At 41.4% G+C, this 12,472-nt stretch overlaps 1 long non-coding RNA gene across 1 annotated transcript in view; it reads right to left on the bottom strand.

The window, feature by feature from the left end:
• The window catches only part of Gm16976 (predicted gene, 16976), a 116,378-nt gene that overhangs the window by 86,554 nt on the left and 17,352 nt on the right, over positions 1–12,472 (bottom strand). The window lies entirely within an intron of this gene.

Raw genomic sequence — 12,472 nt, 5'->3', positions numbered from 1 at the left:
GTTGCTATGAACATAGTGGAGCATGTTTCTTTCTTACTAATTGGAACATCTTCTGGTTATATGCGGGATCCTCCGGTAGTACTATGTCCAATTTTCTGAGGAACCGCCAGACTGATTTACAGAGTGGTTGTACAAGCTTGCAATCCCACCAACAATGGAGGAGTGTTCCTCTTTCTCCACATCCTCGCCAGCATCTGCTGTCACCTGAATTTTTGATCTTAGCCATTCTGACTGGTATGAGGTGGAATCTCAGGGTTGTTTTGATTTGCATTTCCCTGATGATTAAGGATGCTGAACATTTTTTCAGGTGCTTCTCAACCATTCAGTATTACTCAGGTGAGAATTCTTTGTTTAGCTCTGAGCCCAGTTTTTTAATCGGGTTAATTAATTTTCTGGACTCCACCTTCTTGAGTTCTTTATATATATTGGCTATGAGCCCCCTATCCAATTTAGGATTGGTAAAGATCCTTTCCCAATCTGTTGGTGGACTTTTTGTCTTATTGATGGTGTTTTTTGCCTTGCAGAAGCTTTGCAGTTTCATGAGGTCCCATTTGTCAATTCTCGATCTTACAGCACAAGCCATTGCTGTTCTATTCAGGAATTTTTCCCCTGTGCCCCTATCTTCGAGGGTTTTCCCCACTTTCTCCTCTATAAGTTTCAATGTCTCTGGTTTTATGTGGAGTTCCTTGATCCACTTAGATTTGACCTTAGTACAAGGAGATAGGAATGGATCAATTTGCATTCTTCTACATGATAACACCAGTTGTGCCAGCACCATTTGTTGAAAATGCTGTCTTTCTTCCACTGGATGGTTTTAGTTCCCTTGTGGAAGATCAAGTGACCATAGGTGTGTGGGTTCATTTCTGGGTCTTCAATTCTATTCCATTGGTCTACTTGTCTGTCACTATACCGGTACCATGCAGTTTTTGTCACAATTGCTCTGTAGTACAGCTTTAGGTCAGGCATGGTGATTCCACCAGAGGTTAGGAGAGCATATATTAAGAAATAAGAATACAGACCCATGACTGCCTTGGTTAGCCTCAGTAGGAGAAGATGTACATAGTCCTACTGGATCTTGCTCTGCCAAAGCTGGCTGATTTCCAAGAAAGTCCTCCCATTTTTGAGGTGCATGAAAGATGTGGATGGAGGGAGGGTAGGGGAGAGGGAGGCACTAGAAAGAGGGAGAGGAACCTCAATCTAGATATTAAGTTAATTGTTTAATTAATAAATTATAGAGATTTGATATGGTTTGATACTTAGGATATGAAATGTTATCCATTGATTCATGTGTGGGCATACTTGGTCCCCACTGAGAGTACTCTTTTAGAAGACATGGAAATTTTGTAAGTCCTAGCTGTTAGATCTAACTCTTAAGAGAATTAGAATTTGAGAATTATAGCCCAGCCCTGCATCCAATCTCACCTCTGTTTTATGATCTATTAATATGTGGCACCCACCCCCCCCACGCACTGCCACTGAAACAAGCAAGCCATCCCCACTAGGATGCCTCTTCTTCCAGAAAGGCCCTCCGGCCAGTGGGCCTCTCATTCCAGGATGCCTTTCATGCAACTATGTGTTCTGAAACTGTGAGCCAAAATAAAACTTTCTTCCTTACATTGCTTCCATGAAATTTTGTCTCAGCAATGAGAAAAGTAATTAATCAAGGTATCATCCTGAGAAAATTGTATTTATCATACTCTTGCTCATTTCCAGAGGTGCAACCATTCAGCACCAATCAGACTTCCTTGTCTCTCAATCCTCCTGCAGGATTTTTTTTTTTTACCAGATCCCATTCAGGAAGCTAGGCCTTTGGGTTCTGCCCAGGACTCCATATGTCTTCTCACCTCACAATGCTGTGGTATTGACATAAGTTTCACAATTGAGCTGCATCCTCTATCTTCCACTATCTCTGGAAATCACCCTCGAGTGTACCGAGATGCAATTCTGACTGCATTGCAATTTAAGCTTGCAAAATATGTCAACTCACTGTAATACAAGTTAATGCCTATTTGGAATTTGGATGACAGGAGCTCAGCTAATATTTGTTACATGACAAAATGGCATGATTGACCTCAATAGAAACAAAGAAATAATGAAGTTTTTTTTTTTTAAGTTAACTATTTGAAGTGACTAAAACAATAAAACTGTAGCAAGGTGAACTGATTTAAAAGAGAATAAACAAGACTCTGAAGATTGCAGATCAGATACCCAACACAAGCCTACTAGCATCTTTAGAATTTGAAACAGAGCCATCCCTCCACAGTTGCAGGGAGAGGTGAGATGGAAGGAAAGGCAAGGAATGCCAACAGAGATCAGGAGAGCATTAGATGCCAGAACTTTAGATTCCTAAACTAAACCATAGACCCTAACTCTTTAAAGAGAATTGGTAATGGAGGGGGGAATTTCCTACTCCACCCTAAGTGGATCCAGAGTGAAAGAGGAAAGTTACCCTCTGAACCACCAGTGACTCTCAACCTCCCTCATGCTGTGAGGTTTTACCACAGTTTCTCATGGAGAGGAAAGTCAGCAGCTGGAAATCTTCAGGGAAGTGGCAGCCAGGATTATGGTGAGGGGAGAAAAGTCACTCCCAAGTATAAATCCAAGCCTGAGTGGCAGCCAGAGCTTGGCTTTAATGGTTGTTATCCCATCAGGTTCCCAGCTCCCCCTCTCTAACCTAATTGAGGTTGGAGGTAAAGTACCCAAGTGTGTCTGTTATTTCTGTTGCCTTCTCCCCTTTAAATGGTCATGAGATGTGCAAGCCTAGGGAAAACTTACCCACTGACAGTACAAATATTGCATGCAATAAGAATGGTAAGATCAGAGCCATGACAAAAATCTTCCCACCAATAAGATCTCAAAACTAAATAGATCCACTGTCATCTTCTACCCCAGACCTTTCAAGAAAATCGCCATCAGTGGAAAGAGAGGCCCATTGGTCGTGCAAACTTTATATGCCTCAGTACAGGGGAATGCCAGGGCCAAGAAGTGGGAGTGGGTGGGTGAGGAGTGGGTGGGAGAGCGTGTGGGGGACTTTTGGGATAGCATTGGAAATGTAAATGAAATAAATACCCAATAAAAAAATTCAGAAAAAAAAAGAAAAGCAAGTGTTTCCATGAACCCAAAACAAACAGGGATGCATACAGAGAACTTGTATAAATAAATGAATGAATAAATAAATAAATAAATAAATAAATAACCATTGATCACACCAAGATCAACCTGATGGGATTATAAAAGTATAATACAATTAGATATACATCAATAAATGTAACTCAGCACAACAATAAACTCAAAGGTAGAAATGTCATCTCAATAGCTGCAGAAACGGGAATTTGACAAGTTCATCATCACCTCATGATAACAGTCCTGAAGGAACTAGGAATAGAACAATCATGCCTCCCCATAGTAAAGTTTATTCAACAAACATAGACAACATTATATTCATGGGTGAAAGAGACAATTCTCTATAAAATAAGAAATGAGATCAGGGCATCCACATTCTCTACTTGTTTTCAATATTGTCCTTGAGTCTTAGCAGCAATGAGGGAACATAAGGAATCAAGACAGAAACAGGAAAGGTTGTGGGGGATCCTGGTAAAGTTACAAAGGAGAGTTGGTTCACCTCAAATTAGTCAGCAAGGCTGGTTCAAACTTCAGGAATCTAATATCAATTGGTTTATTTTTTACAAATCAATTATGAACAAACAGAAGGTCCAGTCACATTTATAATTAACCATAGCAAACCTTATGAAATATATGATTTCATAAAGTTGAGTGGTGGGCAGTGGTGGAGCACACTTTAACTCAATCAACAGAGGCTAGAATGGTCTAGGAAATGAGTCCCAGGCAAGCTAGGGTTACACAAAGAAAGCCTGCCTCAAAATAGCAACATCAATAATAATAATGATAATAATAATAGAAAGTAATATGTAATCTTTGTCATTTGAAGACTATTCTAATGAAGAAATACATGAAGTGTTCTTGTGTCTTCCATTAATAATACAAAGAAATACAGTATTTGTAGAAAACTGAGTCCAGGACATTGTAGGAAAAGACACAGAGCAGCTCTTGTGTACATAGGAGCCCATCAGCATTGACCATATTTGTGTGTAACATACTTATAAAAAACATTTTATAAAAGATGGCACACATTTATAATTTTCTAAAACAAAGAAATGAAAAAATGAGTGAGTTCTTCTTTAACTGGACCAGGGGCTTCCAGCACAAACACGCCAGACTTATTCCATAAGGACAAATCAGCATTTGCTTTGGAGAAGGACCTGAGACAGACAGATGCCATCACTGTTTCCATTTAAGAGTTGAGGTCCAAGCAAAGGGAAGTAGCATGCAGTGGTGCGAAGAAGGAAAATTGTCATTTCTGAGAATATCATTTTTTGCATGCTAATTTAAGGGAATCTATGGATAAACTATTTGAAATTTTAAACACTTACTAATTTTAGAAATCAAGAAGCAGATCTGAATTAATGATTTAAAAAAGTTAGGATCTCTTTTTATTGGTGAATTGACTGTTGTGTCAATGTTTCCTATGGTATCTTCTACACCTGAGATTCTCTCTTCTATCTCTTGTATTCTGTTGGTGATGCTTGCATCTATGACTCCTGATTGCTTTCCTAAGTTTTCTATCTCCAATGTTGTCTCCCTTTGTGATTTCTTTATTGTTTCTATTTCATTTTTAGATCCTGGATGGTTTTGTTCAGTTCCTTCACCTGTTTGGTTGTGTTTTCCTGTAATTCTTTACATGGAGGGACCTATGGCTTCAGTTGCAAGGATGGCCTTGTTGGACATCAATGGGAGAAGAGGCCCTTGGTCCTGAGAAGGCTCGATGCTCCAGTGTAGGGAAATGCCAGGACAGGGAAGCAGGAGTTGGTGGGTATGTGAGCAGGGGGAGGGGGAATGGGATAGGGGGTTTTCAGAGGGGAAAACAGGAAAGGGGATAACATTTGAAATGTAAATAAAGACAATATCTAATAAAAAGAAAGAAACAATTTTGGGATGGCTTTGGGGGTCCAAAGTCATCCTTGACCACATGGCAGGTACAAGGCTAGCCCAGGCTACTTGAGACTATCTAAAACAACTCATACCCATACTCTCTTGTTCTCTAGTTTGGTATATAATGCTGTGGAACTACTTGTTTGGATGACCAGAGCAGAAGGCAAGGGACTCTGAACACGTGACTCTGGTGATGTCATCTAACACACACAACCTTCCAGATACCTCATCTGTAAACATCTTAGACTGTTTCCACCCTCTTGGTCCCTTACAGTGGGGCCAGAATTTTAATGAGTGGTTTTGTGGGAAATGAGAAGAAATTATGTTGAGAGCATATTCAGTGGTAAGAAAAACATGACAGTGTCTTGACAGCTCAGAAAAGAACACTCTGGCAAAATCCACCACCATGACACTTAGTAGCAGTGTGAGATGTGCTTGGTGTAAAGACACTGTAAGCAACTTTATCACCTGCAGTTGTTTCTGCTAAGTGATGGAGAGTTGAAGGATGCCAACTCAGTGTGTGCTCTCTGGTCCTTTACTGACTGAGCCAACTTCTCAATCCTGTATGACTGCTTTCATACTGTATGTCTGACAAATTCATTCCCTTACTCATGGTTAGCAAAGGCTGACTTCAAGATCTGTCCCAATATCTCCATTCCCTTTCTTCCTACTGAGTGAACGGACTGTGGATTTTTTATTGACCTCAGAACAGGACATCTGACTGGACTCAGTGTGTTTCTTCCTGATTAGTCTTCTAAGCTGCTTCAGCATTGGACTTCTGTGACCATAGATGTTCTATGGCTCACATCACACTCAGATTCTTATGGATCCCCCCCAGTCTTTTGTTGTCATTACAACATGCAAAGAACCCACAGACTTGCTCTTTTGCTTTTCCCGAAATATTTTATTTGAGGATTCTCAAAGTGAACACTGCTCAGTGTTCTCTGGAGAGCATCTGCAGACATGGAAAAGACATTACCAGTGAATTTAATAAAAATGGATTTGGATACATGGTCCTGAAGCTACTTAAGCATCTATTCAACATCTTGTAAGGAAGACAAAGCATTTAATTAAGTCCATATAATAAAGAAGAGATCATTCTAAAAGAAACAGCAGAAGATTATGAGACTTCACTGAGGTGGGACAGCTTTGACTTGAGGGACCAGTTAGGCCTCATGGGAAAGGGAATGAGTAAGTGGGGGCCCAAGTGGAAGGATATCAGGGAATGAAAAAATGAAGGGCATTTGGGAGGAGATGATGGTGAGATTAAAATCAGCTAGGCAGAAAGCACAATGTCTAGTTCATCAGCTTCTTTGTGTTGCTATGACAACATGACAGATAGAAGCAACTTAGGGGAGAAAAGGGTTGAATCTATTAGCATGGAGAGAACAGGGCAGAGCAGCTCAGAGCTTGGTGGTAGAAACATGTGGCAGGGACTCTTCACCTGTAAGAAACAGAAAGCATACTGGGAACCAGGAACTGGAGGACTTCATAAGACTGCACAGTGACCAACTTTTGGAATGAGGCCTTGCCCCCTAGAGACTCCCAAAGTTTACTGGCATATAGTTGAAAAGGATAGTCTTGGTCATTGGACACTTTTAGGTGCAAAAGACAAAAAAGCCTTGAGAAATGATTCAGATTCAGTTATGACATCTAGAGAGTGATGCGGAGGTGGAAGAAAACTTATCTGCAGCAAGAGGAGAGAGATAAAAATATTGTCAGTTATCTTTTGGTACTAGTTAGGAAGCATGGCAGCCCACAAAGTACTTTTGCACTCATTATGCATTTTTGTCCTCAAAGTCAAAAGGGGCATTTGATGTCCACACATCCTAAAGGGGCATTTGATATCCACACAAGCCAAAGGGACAGGAACCCTTTCCATTCCCACACAATAGGCTCCTTAGGATCAAGTGATTGCCCACCATTGCATGCACTAGAAATGTCTGCAAGGGTTTAAAGCCAGAGATTCCAGTTTCAGAGAGGACACTACACAATGTTGCAGATATTCTGTGGTTCCAGGAATCCAGGCTCATGCAGATCCAGGAGCCCACTGGATGGAGGGTGCAAAGACAGGAAAGGCAGACCCTGTTTACAGTTACATCTCTCCAGGAATCCATGGCTCAAGACAGAGAAAGCCTTAGAGGAAGTGATTAGTCATCCCAGGAGACTCTGCATATATTACACTTACTGTAAGGTGGAAGAAGCCCAGACTCAGAGCATTAAGCCAGGAGAGCATGCAGCAGCAATAGGCATAAATAATTTAATCTAGGATTTGGATGCTCTGGGCAAGGACATGTATGACATATTTATGACTTTTTTCAGGCTCATGATACTAGAGCTCCCCCACATAGGGGTAACTGGCTGAAAGTTTTACTGAGAAAAGAGCACTGAGGGAGCACTCTCCCCTTTTGAGTCAGAAGGTAAAGTGACCAAGGATGAGGAGAAAGGATCAGAGGGCAGAAGAGAGGAAAAATGCATGGGAGCAAGGATGGGTGTATATGCATCTAAGGAAAGGAGATAGAGTTTAGGAAAGTCTGTTTCTAATGACCTCAGCCGCTGCCCCAGTAGGTAGCAGTTCCTGTGCCAGGAGAGGTAGTGTTGGCTATAGGTAGATACATAAAAGTTGTGAGGATGACTGAAACCTGTGGGGAAAAATAAGAAATGCGTTTAATCTGAAGTGAAATAATTCACATCTCACCAACCACAATGGACCTTGTAAGAGCACAGCACAACTTTTGAATCAGCCCCACTGTACCTCCAGCTCATGGCCCAACCATGCTCATTCCCTTTATTCTTCCTTACCCACCATCAAAACTTGCTTCCTTACAGTGGATTTTGGTGTCATTTCTCCATCTAACTCAAGGGCCCTTGAGTTAATATTAACATCTTGTTTATGACTAAATGAGCAGCAGCTTAAGTCCTGGAACTTTAGAAACACTGACTCCAGAGTCATGCTGCAGGGTTGGGGAAATAAATCACTAAGTGTGAGAACATGAGTTTGAGTCCCCAAAACCCATGTTTATTTTAAAAAAAAGTTATATATGGAGGTGCACACCTGTAATCCCAGTGGTGAAGAGAAAAGCAGACCTGTGGGGCTCACTGTCTACCCAGTCTAACCTATTTAAGGAGTCAAGCCAGTGAAATATTACAGTGGGTGTGTATCAGGGCATGTGTGTGTCGTTGTGTGTGTGTTTGTGTGTATAGTTTCAGAGGAACAGCAGTTGTCCCCAATCCTCCATATATGTGTGAACATGCACACACACACACACACACACACACACAGAGAGAGAGAGAGAGAGAGAGAGAGAGAGAGAGAGAGAGAGAGAGAGAGAGAGAGAGAGATTGCATTAAAAGAAACACAAAGGGCTGCAAAGAGCCATGACAGCAGAAATTAGACAGTTATTGCTAGAGCCTATTTTGCATAAGACCCATCTTTGCTCTTTCTGACCTATCCTACACTCCTGAAGACTGACCTCCTGGATTTGATAGAATAGGCTCCCTTGCCCACATATTCCCAGTTGGTTTAGGCAATGGTTAGGTCATGGGAAATGGCTGTGAGTTTGAGGGAGCCCTTCAATTCCTCCTGTGTGTCTTCAGGTGGGCAGTAGCTCACAAAAGGCTCCTGATTCTTTCTGGAAGTTTCTTCCACAACTATGACCTCAGCTTCTACTGTTTTCTTGAAATTTCCACTAACCACTATGTGCTTTTTCAGCATTAAGAACTGTGTTGCTAGAGTCTGGGTGCTACAACACTTCTGTTCTCCTCTCACATCTTTCTAAGCACTTCACTAACTCTTCCTCCATTTCCGAACTTAGATGGGGCACCTCTTTCCTGACACACGCTAATTGAATCCAGCCCAATCCATAATATATCCACATAAGATCAGTTCAGGGGTAATGTCTACAGAACTTGAAATATAGGAGTCCTAGGGCTGACAGGAAGTGGAAAGTCTTTATCTGAATGTCCTCCTGGTATCCCCAGATATAATAAACTGAAAACTCACTTCATTTTTGCCTTCTCCTCATTGGTCCCTGTAGGCTTTTCCACTGTTCCATAGAGTCTTCATTTAAGAATTCACTATGCTTAGACTGCTTCCTACAGGACAGGACTGTGTTAGGCATTCAGAGATTGCTGGACCAATGTTCCATCTCCCTGTAGGCACACTCATGGCAGGAGGAAACCCCTAGCTGACAGAAAGCTATGTAATCTGTATCTTTGTAAAGAAACAGTAGTGGCTTCATGTGACAAAGCACAGAGTAACATTGCTGGCTTTTCTAAGTTAGTCACACTTGAGCCCAGACTTAAAGGAAAGTTAGTATCCATCAGTAGAGGGAGCAACAGAGTGGGATAGCCATCTAAGAGATAAATAACTGTCCTGAACAGTTGAGCACAGGACAAATGGTGAATAGGTCTTGCTTTCAGAAATATAATTCCACCATGTAGCCTATTTCCACCATGGCACAAAAGCCTATCTACTATAAATCCATCATTGGATTGTTTTATGAATCAGGCCATCACAACCTAATCACACCTCAGAGCTCTGTGATGTTGGAGAACAAACTTTCCATGCGTGAGATTTGGCATGACCATTATAACACCTCAGGAAAATGATGCTATTGCTGTGTAAGTAGTATCTCCAGTGCAAACTGTACTGCAGTCAACTTCCAGTGCTATTAATGGATACACCTGAGATCTGCCATGTAATCTTGGAAATTCAAAACTCCAGGCTATGTAGCCAGGCGTGGTAGCTACTGCCTATAGTTCCAACATTGTCATGGTGAGAGTCAAACACTGTTACAAGTCTTGGGCTACACATCAACGATTCAGGCCAGCCTAATGTAAGAACAAACCACTACAGGTTTTAGAAAGTCATAGCTGCATACAAGGCTGTCTGTCACAGGAGACTCATCTACTTCTGATTTCCTTTCCCCTATTAAGAGCGGCAATGGGAAGAGGAAGAGGATAAACAGAGCAAATTCTGGCTTACATGCACATGTCTATGTGAATTAAAAATAGAAAAAGAGGTAACAAAACCCTCTGTTTCTTTTGAAGAATGCAGCACTGCCACAGACCCCCTGGGTACTATTGTCTGCATGGAAGGGGTCTCTAGTTGCAGGTGGCCAAAGAGTCTGCAGAAATGACAGACAGATGCACACAGGAGATTGTGTAGAATCTGAATGTAATTTGTCAAATTGAGCATCAAACTTTTTTTTTATTACGTATTCTCCTCAATTACATTACCAATACTATCCCAAAAGTCCCCCATACCCATCCCCCCACTCCCCTACCCACCGATTCCCACTTTTTGGCCCTGGCGTTCCCCTGTACTGGGGCATATAAGGTTTGTTGTTCAATGGGCCTCTCTATCCAGTGATGGACGACTAGGCCATCTTTTGATACATATGCAGCTAGAGTCAAGAGATTCGGGGTACCGGTTAGTTCATAATGTCGTTGCACCTACAGGGTTGCAGATCTCTTTAGCTCCTTGGATACTTTCTCTACCTCCTCCATTGGGGGCCTTGTGATCCATCCAATAGCTGACTGTGAGCATCCACTTATGTGTTTGCTAGGCACCGGCCTAGTCTCATAAGAGACAGCTATATCAGGGTCTTTTAGGCAAACTCTTGCTAGTGTATGCAATGGTGTCATCGTTTGGAGGCTAATTATGGGATGGATCCGTGGATATGGCAGTCTCTACATGGTCCATCCTTTTGTCTCAGCTCCAAACTTTGTCTCTGTAACTCCTTCCATGGGTGATTGTTTCCAATTCTAAGAAGGGGCAAAGTGTCCAACTTTGGTCTTCGTTCTTCTTCAGTTTCATTTGTTTGGCAAACTGTATCTTATATCTCCAGTATACTAAATCTCTGGGCTAATATCCTCTTATCAGTGAGTACATATAATTTGAATTCTTTTGTGATTGTGTTACCTCACTCAGGATGATGCCCTCCAGGTCCAAACACTTGCCTAGGAATTTCATAAATTCATTCTTTTTAATAGCTGAGTAGTACTCCATTGTGTAAATGTACCACATTTTTGTATCCATTCCTCTGTTGAAGGGAATTTGGGTTCTTTAAAGCTTCTGGCTATTATAAATAAGGCTGCTATGAACATAGTAGTGCATGGGTCCTTCTTACCAGTTGGGACATCTTCTGGATATATGCCCAGGAGATGTATTGCGGGATCCTCCAGTAGTACTATGTCCAATTTTCTGAGGAACCGCCAGACTGATTTCCAGAGTGGTTGTACAAGCTTGCAATCCCACCAACAATGGAGGAGTGTTCCTCTTTCTCCACATCCTCACCAGCATCTGCTGTCACCTGAATTTTTGATCTTAGCCATTCTGACAGGTGTGAGATGGAATCTCAGGGTTGTTTTGATTTGCATTTCGCTGATGATTAAGGATGCTGAACATTTGTTCAGGTGCTTCTCAGCCATTCGGTAATCCTCAGGTGAGAATTCTTTGTTTAGCTCTAAGCCCCATTTTTAATGTGGTGGTTTGATTTTCTGGAGTCCACCTTCTTGAGTTCTATATATATATATATATTAGATATTAGTCCCCTATCTGATTTAGGATTGGTAAAGATCCTTTCCCAATCTGTTGGTGGCCTTTTTGTCTTATTGAAGGTGTCTTTTGCCTTGCAGAAGCTTTGCAGTTTCATGAGGTCCCATTTGTCAATTCTCGATCTTACAGCACAAGCCATTGCTGTTCTATTCAGGAATTTTTCCCCTGTGCCCATATCTTCAAGGCTTTTCCCCACTTTCTCCTCTATAAGTTTCAGTGTCTCTGGTTTTATGTGGAGTTCCTTGATCCATTTAGATTTGACCTTAGTACAAGGAGATAGGAATGGGTCAATTCGCATTCTTCTACATGATAACCACCAGTTGTGCCAGCACCATTTGTTGAAAATGCTGTCTTTCTTCCACTGGATGGTTTTAGCTCCCTTGTGGAAGATCAAGTGACCATAGGTGTGTGGGTTCATTTCTGGGTCTTCAATTCTATTCCATTGGCCTACTTGTCTGTCACTATACCAGTGCCATGCAGTTTTTATCACAATTGCTCTGTAGTAAAGCTTTAGGTCAAGCATGGTGATCCAACCAGAGGTTCTTTTATCCTTGAGAAGAGTTTTTGCTATCCAAGGCTTTTTTGTTATTCCAGATGAATTTGCAGATTGCCCTTTCTAATTTGTTGAAGAATTGAGTTGGAATTTTGATGGGGATTGCATTGAATCTGTAGATTGCTTTTGGCAAGATAGCCATTTTTACAATGTTGATCCTGCCAATCCATGAGCATGGGAGATCTTTCCATCTTCTGAGATCTTCTTTAATTTCTTTCTTCAGAGACTTGAAGTTCTTATCATACAGATCTTTCACTTTCTTAGTTAGAGTCATGCCAAGATAATTTATATTATTTGTGAGTATTGAGAAGGGTGGTGTTTCCCTCATATCTTTCACAGTCTGTTTA

Source organism: Mus musculus, chromosome 14 (assembly GCF_000001635.26).
Source record: "Mus musculus strain C57BL/6J chromosome 14, GRCm38.p6 C57BL/6J".
Lineage (NCBI taxonomy): Eukaryota > Metazoa > Chordata > Mammalia > Rodentia > Muridae > Mus > Mus musculus.
The sequence above is the reverse complement of the archived record's forward strand: the minus strand, read 5'-3'. Positions and strand labels throughout refer to the sequence as shown.